We start from the raw sequence: 18,273 nt of genomic DNA on the forward strand, positions 1-18,273 counted from the left end.
ATTCGAGAGGCTATCAACATACATGAATGTATAAGAAAAGTATTTCAGGTTGCAGGTTCAATGAATGTAGTATACTCTCTAAACTCTTAAACGGGAACAGAATCAAATTAAAAGCAGGGGAAAAAATGTTAGTAGACCTAGAAAATACATAGAGAGGAATAAGTCTGTGCATACAACCTTCAAACCTTGGACTGTTGTTAATGAATTTATTCCTGTGCTGAAAATTGGAAAACTTCAGTTGTGATTTCTACTGCGTGGCAATGGATGCACTTTTAAAATGGTCCTATGCTGATTAACAGAAAGTTTCAGTTGTGAATCTGTTATCCTATTGGCCAGCTATTGGCAATATAGTAAAAAAAAAGTAATATAGAGAAGAAAAATTGAGTTCGGTCAGTAGTCTAAACAGTTAGAATATTGACCACACACAAATATTCAGCTTCTGACTACTCCAGTTCAGTAACCTTGTACTTTCGGATAACATCTATGTCATCCGTCCTAAAGCTACAATAGCACAGCTTCACCAGGGAGCAGTTGGAAAAAATAATCTAAACCTTAGAGAGGAAAACAGAGAATTTATTCTGTTTCTTCAGCTCATAAATATCATTGAGTCTGTGCTGACCATCATTACTTGTGTCCATTGAGTCACAAATGCTGAAGTGCCTAAGCAAATACAGGCTGCAGGCAGCACGGCATAGCACAAGATCAAACTGGTAGTGAAGAAATTACCTGGAGAAAAGTGTCTCTCACACCAGCCAGAAAAATTTCAGGAGCCAATGACGTTTGTTCCCAACTGGTAAGACTGTGCTTGTTACCATGTTTTATTTCTGGGCTTTTAGTGATCGATATCATCAATGTATGATGTATCTTATCATGTCTTCACCCAGGTACTTCAGCCTTATCCCATGGCATGGAACCAGTGTCACGAAATAACTGTTCTTATGTTCATTTGCTATTTAACTGTTTCATCCTCTCTACTTCTCACTCATCAGTCCTACCATTTTTTAATGGATTAAAAGACTTAAACATCAAGAACGTAAGATTTTTGAACCTGTGATTTTTTTTTTCCCACTTTGGTAATAATGCTTACCATCTTCCAATTCAGAAATATGAACTGGTGAAGACATCCTGAAATTATTTATTGAAAGTTAGCTGCTGCTTGTCACCTGTTGTAGAAAAACAGATTCCTTTATGGCCAACCTCAGAGACTTTCCACCATTTGATGTGGCTGTGTTTTGGAGAAAAGATGCTAGTTGTAATTAAACCTTTCCAAGATTCCTTAAGAGAGGAATTTTTCACTCTGTAGATTTTTAAGGAGGTGGATGATAGAGTGAGTTATTTGTCATACAAAATGCTAAAGGTGATAAAAAAAGGTTGTGGCGTAGGGAAAGAGAAGGAGTGTTCTTGAAAGAAAAGAAAGCCAAAATTCTCTTTATAGTTATTACAAGTGTTAGAACAAAGCTGACACCATCCACTCAGTATTTTGAACCTAAAGATTTTCACACTCTTTGGGGTTTTCTGGAGCTGATTTATGCAACCTGACAGGAGCTCCCATTTTGCACAGACTTTGAGAAACATCTCAGACATGTAGCTAAATGAAACTGCAAAAAATCCCACCCTGTACTCTTCTCTTTCCACATCATACATTACTTTCACTTTATTTGCCATTTTGGTTGGGTATGGTTTCTACAGACATTAATGTAAGCACTTTCGTGTGCTCATGTGAATCCAACTGTCTTTACAATAGTTTTGGAAGCTATCTAAGGAAGCTCATTTTGGAAAGCTTATGAGCTTTAAGAGTTAATGCTCATTGAGAGAAAAGACATAACTTCAGCCCACTATCCAATGTAGCAGAGATTTTGAATGCATTTTTTCTCTCCTTAAGTAATTACTGAAAGATAAGTTGACAATTTTGGATAACAAACCTACAAAAAAATCATAGCCTGACAGTCTTCTGTGAGTAGAGTGAAAACAACATCTAAAATAAATGACTCATTTTAAACTATTTTTTCAGTTACAGATTTTAGATTAAAAGCATTCAGACAATGAGGTAATGAGTCCTAACCTTAATGCCTTGACAAAGTTCTCAAATCAATAGTGGAGATAAAAAATATTTTTATTGGTTGATTGAGGTGTCACTGTGGGGAATAAAAATACCTGTCTTGCATGCTTGTGTTTCTAAAGTAATCCAAAGGAAATGTAATACCTTGATTGGAAAATGAAATAAGAGATCTGAGAGCAACAAGGGTTCTCAAGAGATATTCTGAGCTTTGTTACATCTTCCAGTTGATAATTAGCTTTTTTATTGTGTTTTTCTAGTTGTCTATATCCTGTAAGAAACCATTTTATGTCTTTTACCATCTTTATAACCCTTCATGGTAGCTTTTTTTCTATACTCTTTCAATCTTTCTTATCTACTGTTCAAGATTCAGAAATATCATGTATCTGTAAAGTGGCATCAAGGTCACTTCTGTTTCATTCCCCATTTTGTTTGCATTTCCATTTCCATTTCCTTTCCTATCTCTTGGACTCTGAAAGTCAGTACTGACTGACTGATCTTTGGCCTAAGCCTAAGTAGAATATGGGTCAGATTTTCCAGTCTATATTGTGACCTCTTTAGCAAATTGTATGTTTATTATCATTATATCGTTGATATATATACATATCATCAGTGTCACCAATTACTCTTTAAAACAGATTCTGTCACTTTTCTCTGATGAGTATTGATATCCAGACCTTCTCCTCCATCAAATAAACTTTTAGGAAAAAAGAGTCATAGCACTAGACTATATTTAAGAAGTTTCTCATGTTCATGTGTTCTACAGATAATTTCCTTTAGAAGTCTAGGATTTATCTGCAGACCTACAGTTCAGCTGAAACCAGAAGGGAATTGGTAAAAAAGTTGTCCTAGGTGATGAAGGATGAATGAAGTGGTCTCCCTTAAGTGAAGGACATTCCCCTCCCCAACTTTGCCTAGATCTATGACTTTTAATAAGGAGTTTTAAAGATATTTCAAAATATTTAAAAAGAAAAAAACACTTTTTTTTTTTTTTTACCCTATAGGCTTTACCTGCTTGTTGAAATGAATCACTTTTGTCCTAATGCACCTTGAAATGGTTTACACCATATAATTCACACCAAATATAATTCAACCACTTCTTGGTTGCTATTAAATACTAATTAACGTGGAACAGTTTGCATCTGCTTTATACTTGCTTTATACTTCAGAATACTGAAAAGTCACCTCTACACCCCAGCAAACTAATTGTTAATATTGCACCAATTTGCTACAGCTAGATCATCGTTGAACTCAAAATGCTTTTCTCCAAGGAAGGCAGAAATCAAATATCACTTCTTGTAAAGATGTCCAGCATACAGAGTTTGGTTCATAAAAATTCTTTCTCAAGTGCCTTTTAAATTACTAATTAAATTGCCTCTCTTCTGAGTAAATGATGTGTGGGATCTTCAAATGTCTCTGTTAAAGCTTGCTGTCAGAATGGTCTTGCTCCACTAAGAGTTACATATTAGCAGTCTTTATTTAGAATAGCTGCTCATAGCTAATGACCCAGTCTAAGAAGTCAGTGCCTATGCTGGCTGCTTTGCTACAGTGACCAGTCTGTTTTGTGCAGTATGAAATTTTTCCCAGCCAGACAAATATGTCTGCCAGAAAATCATTTATTGCTGCAATGTATCAGAATGATACAGAATGAGAACAGTTCAATGGGTCTTAGCAGTCGAACCTGAATCTCTTTGTGACGTATAACATCTTCTGTCATTCTTTAATAATAGCAAAATTTGGAGATTTTCTATTGCTTCTGGCATCTTTCTGTTTTTTGTGACTTTCTGGTATCTAGTTAATTTTAGAAGAGTAAATTAACTGTATAAAGAGTGAAGACTATGCTGTAGTCACACCTTGAAATTTGACAGTGAGATAACTTGAGTGGCAAAGTGTGTCCTCAGCACTTTGTCCTTCTTGGATGTCCACACAAAGCATTTTTTTGAAACAAAGGCTGAGCTGAAATGGAGTTCTCATGGCTCAGGGCAAGGATGATCCACCACTTCACTCCAGCAGTTTTCATGGGAGGAGTCTCATGGAGTCTTCCAGAAATACCAATGAATTCTTTATTTGGTAAAAATCTCTATGAAGGGTAAGGTGTAACCAACTCCATGTCATTCTCTTGGGTTATGTTATAGCCCATCCTCAACAAAAGTTTTAAATTATTCTATTTGTGCCTGCTTCTATGTTTATTTGTTTGTCTGTGTAATGTTTCATGAAGTTACTGGCATGATCTGTTTGGATGGCCTTGTCTTTAATTCCATTCAAACTTTAAAGTGCAAGTCCTGGTAGAGAGAGCTTAACTGAACACTTAATTCAGTTTCAACATCTTTTTTTGTGATCAGCTGAAATTTGACTCAATTGCATTTGCTGTAACAATCTTTGCTATGTAGAAAGTCACCTCTGAGCAGGCTTATTCATTTTTCAGGTAGTTATATGATTCTGGGGTATAACAAAAAATGCCTATGGATTTTTCTTCTACTTTACAGGCAAATGGTTCTTATTACTCGCTTTACTCCCTACATAGATAGAGAAAAAAGAAAAATGTTTCTTGTGGGATAGCAGTCGTAAAACAGACTCTGAAAGCATTCATTCAAAAAATTTACATGAGAAGCACTGAAATGAGAAAGAAATTCTTGTTTTAGGTTCCCACTGAGGACTGTTTAATGTATTTCTGCATCTTTGGGGTACGAATCAAGATTCTCTGTATGTTCCAGTTACGAGTAAATTTTTAAGAATGAACAAATATTGAAAGTAATTCTTTTTAGCTTATTTTTTAGAATGCTTTTGACTTTCCAAAGTTCCATATGAGTTTTCTTATTTCAAGATCATATAATCCTTTTCCATAGTCCTGTATTGTTGTTGTTTGGGGTTTTTTTTCTTGTTTATGGATCTACTAAAGACATTTGAGATTAAGAACACCTGAGAGTTCACTAGACAGGAGGAACATTGAAAACAGTTGTATAAATCTGTTTTGTATAAAAAGCATAAAGTTACCAGTATGAAAAAAAAGGTATTTTATTGTATGTCTTTCAGTTACCCCAGTTTTAAATGGAAACCTAAACAGGTTAAAAATTAGTATGAAACAGCATACTATTCTAAATCCTCATTTTAATCTTGAATACTTGTGTCCAAAAAATATTCTCCTACATGACAACAAAATTACTTCAGATTTACCTGGTCATTATGTTAGATTTCCTCACTCTACTTCACAGAAATAATATGGATAGGAAGAGGTCTTGATAATCTCTGGTTGAAGAGTGTTTTGTACAAATCCTGTGAGGATTCTGTACTCCTGTGAGGAGATTAGAGCACAAGCTTTAAGAGGAGACAATGAGAGAACATGGGTAGTTTAGAGTGGAAATTGAGGAGAGACTTTATCTCTTTCCTTACGAGAAAAGGCTGCGAGAAATGGGGCTGTTTAGTCTGGAGGAGACTGAGGGGGGATCTCATTAATATTCACAAATATCTAAGTGGTGAATGTCAGGAGGTTGAGACATCCCTTTTTTCTATTGTATCTAGCAACAGAACAAGTGGTAATGCGATGAAGCTCGAACACAAAAAGTTCCACTTAAATATAAGAAAAAATATTTCACTGTGAGAGTGACAGAGCGGTGGAACAGGCTGCCCACAGAGGGTTATTGAGTCATCTTCCTTGGAGGTCTTCAAGACCCGCCTGGACATGTTCCTACGTGACCTACAGACCCTGAGCCAGGGGCAGCGATTCACTTCATTAAAGGTCCCGTGCCAGGGACAGTGACTATGGATGGAGGAGGCCGTGTCCCATGGGAGGGACCCAATATTCACAGGAACTATAACTGTGGGGAGGAACCCACGACAAAGCAGCTCATTAAACTTATGCCCAGAAGAGGCCTTGTCCCGAAGGAGGGACCCTATATCTGCAAAAAATGCAACTGTGGGGAAGAACCCATGCCAGAGATATTCACTAAAGACTGTCTCATATTAGGGACATTGTATTGGCAGAAGCCGCAGCTGTTGGGAACAACCCACACCAGAGACGTTCATTAAGGACTGTGTCCCTTCAGAGGAACTCTGTATCAGAGCAGGGGAAGAATGCCAGCAGTCGTCCTCATCTGAGAAGAGGGAAGCGGCAGAGCCCATCTGTGAGAGAGTGATCATGTTCCCCATTCTCTGCCCCTCTGAGCCATTGAGGGGAGGAGGAGGTAGAGATATCGGGAGCAGTGAGCTGGGCCCAGGAAGAAAGGAGGGATGGGGGAGGGAGATCTTAAAGTGCTGGTTGTAATTTTCTCATCATCCTGCTCCCTCTTTGCTTTTATTTCGTTCTGTTTCTTGTAGAATAAACTTTCCTACTTTCTCCTCTAAGTTGAGTACTGGAGTTTGTTTTGCCCGGAATTGTAATTGGCAGTGAGCCCTCCCTGTCCTTGTCTCAATCCACAACAATCTTGCTTATCTTTTCCCTCCCATTTCGCTGGGGCCTCCGCCATCCTAACGAGGGTGGGGGTGAATGGGGGCACCGAGCAACAGACTGTCATGGTGCTGCTGTGCTAGCTGGGCCAAACCACAACATCATTGAATATGAAAGAAAACCAGATGAACTGTTTATATAAAAAACGGGTAGAATGTAGGACAAGTTATATTAAAAGTAAATTAAATCTACTTAACTAAAAAAATTATACCAAGATTGTTCAAGGACAGTATTTATTTTAATGCAAAATGTTTCCCAAATCCATGGATTGCTTTGATACCTATAGCTTGATCTCCCTTTTTAAAATGTTTAACGTTGAATAACAAAGGATTTCAAGTTATAGTACTATGCAAAAGTTTTTGTTTTGTCTGTAATATTTTAATCCTAAAATTGCTATATTTCCTTGCAGTTTTATTTCTTCTTCTATCCAAAGGAACATTAAAAAAAAAGTATTTATCCAACAGTAAGGCATGCTGATACACCACTGAGGACAGATGTGGCTGTGGATATATACATATAATGTTGAAAATGAAAATTTACTATGCCATGCAAGTACACATAGTATGCTTTCAAATAAGTCTTGAGAAGAAAAGGCACAAATAAATCTGGTAATATATTTAACAGTAAAAAAAGAAAGCTAGTCTATTATTACATGTACAAAGCAACACAATTTATGGAATTGGAGGAAGTCAATCAAATAAAAAGACATGTTTTTTCCCTTGAGCCATAAGACTACAGACTGAGTCATCCACAACAATCTAACTATTGGCATATCTATGGGATAGTGAAGAAAAGAAGGTGTTGGTGGTCATAGAGATTGTTGAAGTGTGGTTAGCTAAAAACAGTTTTAGATTTAGAAATGTAATATGTCAGGACATGGGAGGAAAATCTATTCCCATCAATTATTCTTAGTAGGAACCGTTAGATCTCTCTTTTTTTTTTTTTTTTTTTAATCAAGTGCTTCATGCTGCTTTTTAAATTTTATTGTTTCTTGATGTATTTTACATAGTAAGAATGATTCCATCCATAAAAACAAGAATGTTGAATCTTCTGCTTTAATGGTTTTCAGTGGTATTGCAATACACTGCAAGTTCAAAAAGGAAAGAAGGAAGGGAGAGGAAACAAAGGAAAGAAAGAGAGAAAGGGAGGAAAAGACGGAAGAAAAGGAAGAGAAAGAAAGAAAGAAAGAAAGAAAGAAAGAAAGAAAGAAAGAAAGAAAGAAAGAAAGAAAGAAAGAAAGAAAGAAAGAGAAAGAAAGAGAAAGAAAGAGAGAAAGAAAGAGAAAGAAAGAAAGAAAGTAAGAAAGTAAGAAAGTAAGAAAGAAAGAAAGAAAGAAAGAAAGAAAGGAAGAAAGAAAGGAACCAACAAGGAACAAGTAAATTGAAGAGAATTTTCTGTATGATACCATCCCTAAATACAAGTTCTGGGGAAAAATTCTGATCAAACTGTCTATGTCCTCACATCTCAGTACATTGCTCCATGGAGGAAGCTGGTCCAGTGGTCTTCTTTGTGCCATTGTATTTGCTTCTTCCTCTGAAGTCTGTAATAGCTCTTTTGTAGATTCTGCAGCTCTGTGCCTGAAAAATACATTTTCTTCCTCTTATGCAATTTAATCTCAATAATATTGTTTGCAGCTTCAGTGAATGTACAATTTATCTTCTTCTTGTACAGATGATTTTGAGCACTCCAAATATGTATTTTCATCTGCTGCAATGTTTGAATAAAGTTTTACAAGGGCAGATTGACTTTCAGGATGATACAAGTCAATGAATTTTCATCTTCATTTATTTGATCCCTGCCATTCCATGTCTCTTCATTATACTCGGGTCAGCGATTTTATCCCGTTTTAGAACTGAAATTGCCTGTAATCAGAAGATGCTGAACAAATTCTTCTCTGTAACTCCACTGTAGTCAAAGTACTTACACAAGGGATGAATTTGGCTCAGAATATTTGGCATAACATCAATGAGTTACTATAGCTGTTCTAGGTCTCTTTATTTTCATCATCCTTGGCTGCTCTACTTGGTACTTAAACTTGAGTAGTGGTCAGATTTATTGGCAATCTTTAGTGAGGAATTAAAATAAACTTGCCACAGTCTGAATTATGTCCTAATACATGGTGAGCCTTACTCAGATTCCTCTTACACCTTCATACACAACCAAAACTCAGTATCCTGAATCAGAGGTAGGAGCATAAGATGCGCAACACCCATTACAACTACAGGAAAAAAGAATGCGAATTGCATGTGTTAAACCTGGAGAAGAGAATTTAGGGCAAAATTATGATTTGCACAACGTTAGTTTCTGTTAAAAAAATGTTAAAGAATATTACAATTTTGATCCTTGCATAGTGAAATTACACTTTGGTGCAGACTTGAGTTTTCCATGAAGCAACATGACAACAGTTTTTCTACTCAGTGTTCCTTTGCTGCCATCACTACAAACTTCAAAAAGATTTGGCACTGTTCCACTACTTTTCCGTGCATTATGCAAAAGATATCATTGATAACTTTCTCTATTGACAAGGAAGTTCCCATAGTGGATAATTATGTCACTCATAATTGTCTTTAACTTTGCATTGCGGCAGTATCTGCAGAGAAGATGCAAAGGATACTGAATCACTATTTACCTCACCCATATTTACTCATATATAGGTACTGATATAGTGCTTTCCTTGGGCTCCTGGAAGGTTTGTACAGAATATTTTTCCATTGTAATATCAGGAGAAGCTACTTGATGGGAGAAAACTGCAGGCACATTTTGCCTCTTTTTCCTACCACATCCCATGAAGGGAATGGGTCATGATCTAAGTGACATTAAAAATCTCAGATCTATCTGGCCTATTTGGAAGCTCACGTTTAGGGAAAAAAAAACCCTTTTTTTAAGTCAAAAAGAAATCCTTCTCCAACTCAGGTTAAATCAGTCATCTTCTCCGCATGATCTGAGAAGTTCAGAGTATGTCCCTCCTGTTACAGGAAAGTCAGATTTTGATAGTGATTCTAATATATATCTATATGTCTCTAATTTGAGAAGCACATTGTAACTATGTCTCTTGTTTTGCTGTTTTTCTGGGTTTTTTCCAAAAATTTTGGAATTTATTATATCAGCAGTACTAGTCATATTGCTCCAGTACATGGATCTATTTTAGCAGGCTGCAAGACAGAGAGCTCTGCTAAGCCTTTATGCATTTAGGTGGATTTCTTTTCATTCCAGCATTACTTGTTATTTTCTATTTCTTTATATGTTGTCTACTGGGTCCATAGTGCCTGATGCCTCTGAACCAATATTACATTGGTTTTGTGTATGATCTGAGATTATTTAATCAAGCAATTTCCAGTCAGTGTGTATAAATTCTCACTAGGTATTGCACTGAAGCATATTTAACCAGGACGCTTACAGAGTCAATCAAATACAGAACAACTGATTGGCTGGTTAGATGGAAAGTGTCCAAAGCCATTAAGCAATTTCTGTAACTACCTCACAGTTGGTTAAGAATCAGTAAAAATAATTTACTGAACAAATTGTAAAACACAAACAAAATCGGTGAGATAAATCATATTGAATATCTAGTGACATTACCAGAGAGATGGGTTTGAAGTTTGTGCTGAATGCTTTGGTGGGCCATCTTAAGCAATCTGAAGGACTAAACTGTCTCTTTGGACTATGAAGATAGGCTAAAGAGTAAAATGGAACTGATTTTGAATGATTGTTTCCAGGACATATATAGGGAGAGCAGGGACTGGCTAGGATCCTGTCTCTCTGCCATAAATACTTGACAGTAGATCTGAGACAGCATCTAGAGGTTGTATTTCCTGCTGCTGGCCAGCAGTAAATGGCCATGATTCCTTCTAGGGACCACTGTACCACAGAGTTATCTCCAAGGTGGAAAGCTCTCTGGAAATAGACAATATAATTCTATGCAGAAAAAGCAAAAATTTCACTGTAGAAAGGTTGGTATGTGAGACCATGCATTGTCCTATGTTCATACACAGACAGAGTTTTGTCTGCTGGCCAAACAATGCCTTTATAAAAAAAAACAGTCATTTAATAGAAAATAAAACACAAGAATCCATTTAGTTTGGTACACACAAAGCATATGCTTGCAGAAGTTGTCTCCTTAAGAATCAGATCACCTTTGTAGTTTACCTTTTTTATGTAATAGAGCATAGGAACCTCATTATTTTAGCTGAATTATTGATGTATTTTATATTCATGGGAAGGAGCTTCATTGTATTATAATATGTTTCCTTTAGTTAATAGAAACAGAAATCTTCCGTTCATGGTTATATTCCTTTGATAGTTTTTTGTAGGAGTGACCAAATTCTCCTGTGCTTTTGAAGGCAACCACTCATAAAAGAAATAATTTTTTATTTGGTTTGGAGTATGTATGTACGTTGGTGGTTGTGCATATGCCTCTTTTTAGAAATGATTTGTAAACACCAAACAGTGGTCATTTTGGGATTTACAATAGAATTTTTGGAAAAGGTTCAGTTTTGTAATTCAAGGACCTCTAAAATAGCGAACAATTATCCACCTTTTTTGTAACAATAAAGATGGATAATATAGCAACGTGATTTAAAAATTGATCTTAGCTCCACTTAACAGAGCATAAAGGGAAATATATGACCTGCTGTGGAGACATAGTGAGCCTGTAGCATACAGTATATCACTGACAAAAGTTAGAAAAGGTGTTAAAAGACCGTACTACTAAGAAACAGAGTTTTCCATCTGATGTAAATTTCTAGCTAAACTTTTATTTAATCTTGAAGAGCTTGAATTGCAGTCGATTATCACCTCATACCAACACTGCAGGTACAATATCCTGAAAATTTCGTTCTATGTATGTTCTGAGACGTACCTGTGAAAGGAAGTAACTAGAAATCTTTCTATGACAATATCATAGGCTTCCATGGGGTTATTTTAAACTATGGCTTCACAGTATGGGCTCCATTAGAACTAGTCCATCATCTCTTTCTGTCTTCTTTAAGTAAAATATAAAGGATTGGATTTATGGAAGAGTTTAGTAGCTTGCAATTCCTTGCAAAGCAACTGAAATGTGGGATAGATTTTCTGAACTTGCCTCTGATTGATAGAGCTGAGGATTCTAAAATGTTGCTGAACCACTGCCACAAAATTCAGCCAAAAGAAACTGATGTATCCTTGCAAGTGGAAATTTTAAAGTGCAGAAGTGTTCTTATGAAGAAAAACATGGGAATGAATGGCAAAACATCCGCAAAAGAAATTAAAGCCTAAGTGCTTCACTTGTCATTTGCCACTACTTCTGAGATCATAGGCTCAGGTACTCCACGCTGGCTGATGCATGGTTATTTGTTAAAATATGATACCTTGGCAATGTATCTCAAATGCTTCAGTTTCTCTGTGGCTATTGGATACCGGTGGACACTTCTGAACCTCATTGTTGGATGCATTGCCAGCTGGCATCAGTTTCAATAGCAACAACAAAGTGTGTTGGTTACATCACTGGCAGGCACACAAAAGCTACTAAACAGATTCTATTTCACACCAGACTGAAAAACTTTATCTGCAACCAATATAGTTCTGTTTCATCTCTATCAGGTAATAGGCATGAAGCACTTTCTACGTTTGTTAGTTACTCCCACTATAAGTATTAAAAATGTAATAGAATGTAATGGAAATAATTAATAAAAGGTTAAACCCCCCCAAATTTGGTATCATATACTTTCCTACTGTACACTGCCTATCCCACAGTCTGTCACTAATTATATGAAGCAGAAATATGTTGAGTGGTACTTTTAGTAATCAAAGGGCAAGTCTGGGGAAAATTTTGCTGCTCAGAAAACCAATGTGATCCTGATCTTTTTCATTTTGTGGTTTACATTGTTTATAGAAAAGAAAGATACTATTTTTTTGTTATTGTTTTCAAGGAAATTGTGCCATTTGCTCTTAAAATGTTGCCTTTTTTTGTGGTAGAAGTCTTGCAAACTATAGGTAGCAAAGATTGTCTATGAAAAGTACAAAAGTAAGGTAACATGACAGAGAGGTTGACTTGTCTCTGCCACTTTCAAGAAAATAATTACCATTTAACTTTCTTCTCTTTCTCCATAGTTCTTTTCCACAGTTGAAATGGAAGGAATTATTCCTCATCTAGACCCTCACTATTGCAAGTAAGAAATCTTTGAAGTCCATATTTAATCAACTGAACAATCATGAATCAGACCACATCTCATGCCATGTGGCAGGAAGTCTACAAAAAAAACCTACCTAATTTCCAAAGGTCAAACCCTGTTCTTGCTTGACCTTTATAACTACAAGCTATTAGCTATCAACTGTGAACTAATGTCGACAGTAGTTTATATGAGTTATGATTTTTCTGTAATTCCGTTTTGGCTCCATAAGTACAAGCAGATTTTGGCACCATCTCACCACTCTGGGCTGTTAGAACAAGTTTAATAATTTAACTTTGCAGCTTATCCTGTCAGGCTAAAGGCTCTGGACTTTTCTCAGCAATGGAACAGCAGGAAATGGATTAAAAGTGATTTTAAATGATGGCCTCTCTTTCTCCCTTGAGAACTGTTGTTTGACTTTGAATGCCTGAAAACAGTACTGCTGACGCTCATATTCAAGATCTGCTCACTTTTATTTTTGGTATGTATACATCCCATGAGAATGCCTTGTTAGGCATTCTTTGACTGCTTGTCTTTAAAATTTTTCACTGTTTATTAAGGGAGATGGGCATCTGTGCACATCTTAACCATTTTTAAACAGATGAGAAAACAAATTCCCATTCCCTTCCTTTCCTTCTTCAAAAAAATGTTTCTCTTCCACATTGAAGATATGGAAATGATGAGTCTTTTCCTCAATTTAAATAGTTAAGTAGATCAGAAAACACAGCGATTCTGTTATTGATCTCATTATTACTACTTTAAAACTAAACACATCTTCTGAACTCAGTGGAATTGAACTTCTTGTGAAGAGAAGTGAGAGAAAATGCCATCTTTCTAGGTTGAGACTTTTTTTTACATAAGTCAGACTGACATACAACTGTCTGAAAACTGATTAAGAAAAATGACTATCTTGAAAAGTGTGCTTTTAAAAGAATTTTAGAGGCACTTATGGAAAGTTCTATGTAATTCAGTGGGGATGGCAACAGAATAGTTAAGCAGAAATTACTTTTTTTTTAACTCACTATCTCTTCCACATGTTTTTTAATACATTCTATTGTTAGCACAGCAATCCTCATCTTTTTCGTGTATGTTAGTTGTCTAAAAATACGGAAGATCTATTACATTGTCTTTCTGTTAACTTTTCTAGGAGTTACATTTAGGAAGCACAGTGAACATGTCCATTCAAAAGCCTAGAAATTAATTTTTGTTAGTTCTGTTCACTATTTACCTTTCCCATTTGATCAGCTTTCTTCATGAAAAGTTCAAAGCCCTCCTTTTGACAGACCTGTCAAAGTACTCTGGAGAAAAACATTTGGTAGAACTTGTAAGGGATAATGTTCTGGGCAGCTGTGGGGCAGCTGTTTAAGAGCAGCTGTGCTGGTGCTGTACTGTGTATTCAAGAGACTGAGTGTATAGAATGGGTTAGTGAGAATAACCTATCAATATAATGAGGATACTGGGAATTTTCAGCTGCTTGGAATTTCTAATGAATTATGAAAGACATACATAGCTTGGCTCAATCTTAGTGTTTCTTTTGAACTGTGGGTTTGCAACCTGTCTGGCAGGCATAGCTGTTATCTTCAACTTGGCCAGTGCTATGAGGCATCCTTACTTCACAAAACTGAATGTGAATTTAGCTGTGAACTTTACTGTGAATAGTTTCAAGATGAAAGTTTCCGTCATGACAAGAGGGTAATTCAAATCCCTACAATTGTACCCATACTCTAACATTGTAGTAAAAATGTGGTGAAAAAAGATTCTATTGTTTGTGTTGCTGCTGCTCTCATTGCCCTCATTATATGTTTGCTATATTGTTATTTCATCCTTTTTATTTTCCCTTTTTCATAATCTACCTATCATACAAGTATACTGTTGTATCTACAGGAGTGCTTGCCACTTCTCTTCAGCAGCAAAGAGTCGCCATTTTTACCAGTGAAAACATCTGACCATGCTTTTTCAATTGCTAGCTCACTGAGTTCTGTGAAAGCCACTTCAGTGATTACCATTTCAGGAAACAAAAATGGCAGGACTTTTCATGTACCTGACTGATCAGATGGAAAGGAAATACGGAAATGATCTACACACCCATAAGGTGCATCATCCATATGAGCACTCATGACATAAGGAAGGCAGTGTGAATACTATCTCATCCTCTGAGCACACAGCTGCTGCATTCACAGGCATTGCACAGGTGGCTGAAGCTTTTTTCAGGTTTTAGTTCCTACTGAGGGTGTTAAACTGCTTCTGATTTAGGTTTTCTTTCTTTTTTTTCTTTTTTTTTTTTTAAATTTCACTTGTAGCAGGAAATAAAACCTGAAAGGACCTGAAAACATCCTTTGAAATGCTACAAGTATGGCAGCTGTGCGTTGGAGCTGGGAGGGAGGAAGGAGGAACTGGAGATTACAGAAAGAATAGTTCTATGTTAAGAAAATCTGCAATATTTAATGTATTTTCCTGTTAGAAAATCTCTCAAACCTTTAAAAAATACAATTTTTCCTCTGTGGGCTCAAGAATACATGAAGATGGAAAAAAAAACCCCACAAGCAGCTTGCTTATCTTTAAGCAAGATTTTAAGAACATCTGTCCTATGTGAAACCAATGCTCTGCCAAGGCCAAGACCCTTTCTCTTTCAGGAGCCAGCAGTGCATGTCTAAGGAAGAGGAGGGTAGGCAGGATGTGCTCCTGTTGCTGGGTCCCTACCTCCTCTGATCTGAGTCTCAATAATTTCTTTATATTGAGATGGTTCACACCTGTCCTGGTTTAGGCCCATTAGGGAACAAAGGCCATGATTAGCCTCGAGTACCGAAGAGGCTGAAGGTTGCTCAAGGGCAGGGAGGGCTTAATTGCCACTTAAGGTTCAGGACAAAACAGATCAGGCTACTCGGTTTGGGGAAGAAAACAGAAGGAAAAAAAACCCCAATTTAATGCAACATCAACTAAAACATACCTCCAAAAACCCAAAACATAACCAAAACGAAACAACACAGAGTAATACATCAATGAAGAGTCCAACCAGCCTTTTTAAGAACACCTTCTTGCCACACCTCCCCTCTTCCAGGGCTCTGAGCCCTGATCCCAGGGTTTTTACCCTGTCCCCCCCTGAATGGTTCGGGGGGGCAGGCAGTGGGGGTTTCAGTTAGTCTGTTCCCAATAGCTTCTGCCGTTTGTCCCTCCTCAGGATGGGTGAACTCTACACCAGTCCTCCCTGCAAGTCCATGGGGTAACTCACACGCATGGCAGCCCTGCACGGGCTGCTCCGACGTGCACCCATTCCAAAGGCTGCAGCTCCTCTCTGGCTCTCGTGTGGGGCTGCTCTGCGGCGCGCAGGCTCTCCAGCACGGCCTGGGCCATGGCCGTCTCCCCACACAGTCCCTCGCCTGTCCGGGCTCACTCACATGGAGCTGCTGGTGGCTCTCAGTCCTGCCACGGATCTCCATAGGTTGCAGGGGCACAGCTTGTATTCTCTCCACAGCTTGCAGAAGGATCTCTGGTCTACTGCTTCTCCTTCCTTTCTCCTTCTCTGGCTGAAGGGTCCGCATGGTCGCCTCCATCTTGTATCACTCTTACACCTCCTGCCTCACATTTCAAATTCCCGTCCCCTAAATAGTGATGGCAGAGGCGCCAGATTGGCCCAGCCGGGCCGGAGGTGGGTGTGAACCCAGGAGCCGGGGGAGGGTCCGCAAACTCTTTACCGGGTCTTCACTGCAACCCTCTCCCCCTGTTACTAAGCCAAAAGCTGCTCCTTGCTAAACCAGAACAACACCCATCTAACCTTTTTTTTTGCAACAAACTGGTACAATTGGTTTTAAATACAAATAAACTGTTAGCATCCACAGCAGAGCAAAGACTTTCACAGCTTTCGTAAACTTTGTTTGACAAAACATTTCTTCTCCTTGCACAGGAAAGACATTGCAGAGTCCAGAGGACGACCACAAAAATCATCAGAGAGATGGAACATGTCCCCTATGAGGAAAGTCTGAGACAGTTGGGTTGCTTAGCCTGGAGAAGAGAAGGCTACAGGAAGACCTTACTGCATCATTTCAGTACTTCAAATGAGTCTGTAAGAGAGATGGGGAAAAACAGATTAGTAGGTTGTGATAGGACAAGGGGTCTGTTAAGATATGACAGGATCAATGGTTTTAGAGTAAAAGAAGGTTAATTTAGACTAGATGCAAGGAAGAATCTTTTTATGGTGAAGATGATGAAGTCCTGACACAGGCTGCCAAGAGAGGTGGTAGATTCCTCTTTCATAGAAACATTCAAGCTTAGGATTGAATGGGGCTGTAAGCAACCTGATCTACTTGAAGATGTCTCTGCTTGTTGCAGGAGAGGAGAGTGCTGGTTGTGTTGAGCTAGATGTCATTTGAAAGTCTCTTCCAATTCAAAATGTTATATGAGTTTATGATTTTAAACCCACCATCTTCCCTCATTATGTTGAAATGTGTTGATGACAATAGCGGCATACAGCTTAAGTGATGAAACTGTTATAATTGTGACATACTAGTATTAGACTGGTGAAATAGTTGTCTTACTCTTTTATTTCTGGTGTTAAAAATTTACATTTTAAATTCAGAATTCTGTATTTTGATAACTTTAATCTGATTCTGAAAGTTTTATATATGGCCCAGTGTGTTGACATGGAATCTGCATGGAAAACTCATGTTTACCTTCACAGCAGAGGTCAGTATTGATAAAACATTACCACACAAGAAAATAGGAAGCATGAACTTTTCTTCTTCACCTATGCCATGGAACAACCCACAGTCTTAACTACTTGAAACAGGCTTGGAGCACTCAGTTGCAATGGAATTGATGCAAATCAGCAGCTCTGAACTAGGAGCATTAAATTAGCAGAATCACAATAGATAGCCAAAACAATTTAAGACAAATAAACCTAATTTTACCCATTATGTAATTGGTATTGCAATGAATCTGGACAGTAACTTCATATTTTGTCAATGTTAAGTAAGAAGAGGATATAAATTGGAAACATACTCCTTTGTGAGTCATGAATTTTCCTGCAGATTCCTTTCCTTGAGGAACACAAAGGGCAAAATAGTGATCCCGCCTAAAATAATAAGCAAAGGTAATTTCATCATTAACATTGGAAAACTAAAACTTTTTCTTCCATTCACCACTGATCATGCTTTTGAGAAGAAAATGTTATTTTAAAGGCCTTTAAGTGAATTAGTTGCCAGCTTCCCACTGACAGGGAACATGGAGACTACATTACTTCAAAGTTTTTTGAAAATTTCACCCTCAGCAGTGGAGCAGTGCTGAGAAGACATCAATAAAACAACCCCCCAAACCAGTCAGATCTAGGCTTTGAGCTCAGTCCAAGACTATGATGCACACCCCACATCCAAGATAATGACATATAGGTAGTGTAATGTCAGAAGAAGACAAGAAGCTTTGGTGATATTTCTTCAATAGTTAGCTATTTCAATTAACTGATGTGTAGATTTTGACATTTGAGGTAGTTTTCATGCAGGAAAAAAGCTTCCTCTGCAGAGATAGCTCACTTTAGGGAAGAGGAAAGATACATGCAAAAGGACCACATATTCATCTTTCAACCTCCTGCCCATCTCCTCTCCCCAGCAATAGCTCAACAATGTACCCGTTCTTGA

Source organism: Colius striatus, chromosome Z (assembly GCF_028858725.1).
Source record: "Colius striatus isolate bColStr4 chromosome Z, bColStr4.1.hap1, whole genome shotgun sequence".
NCBI lineage: Eukaryota > Metazoa > Chordata > Aves > Coliiformes > Coliidae > Colius > Colius striatus.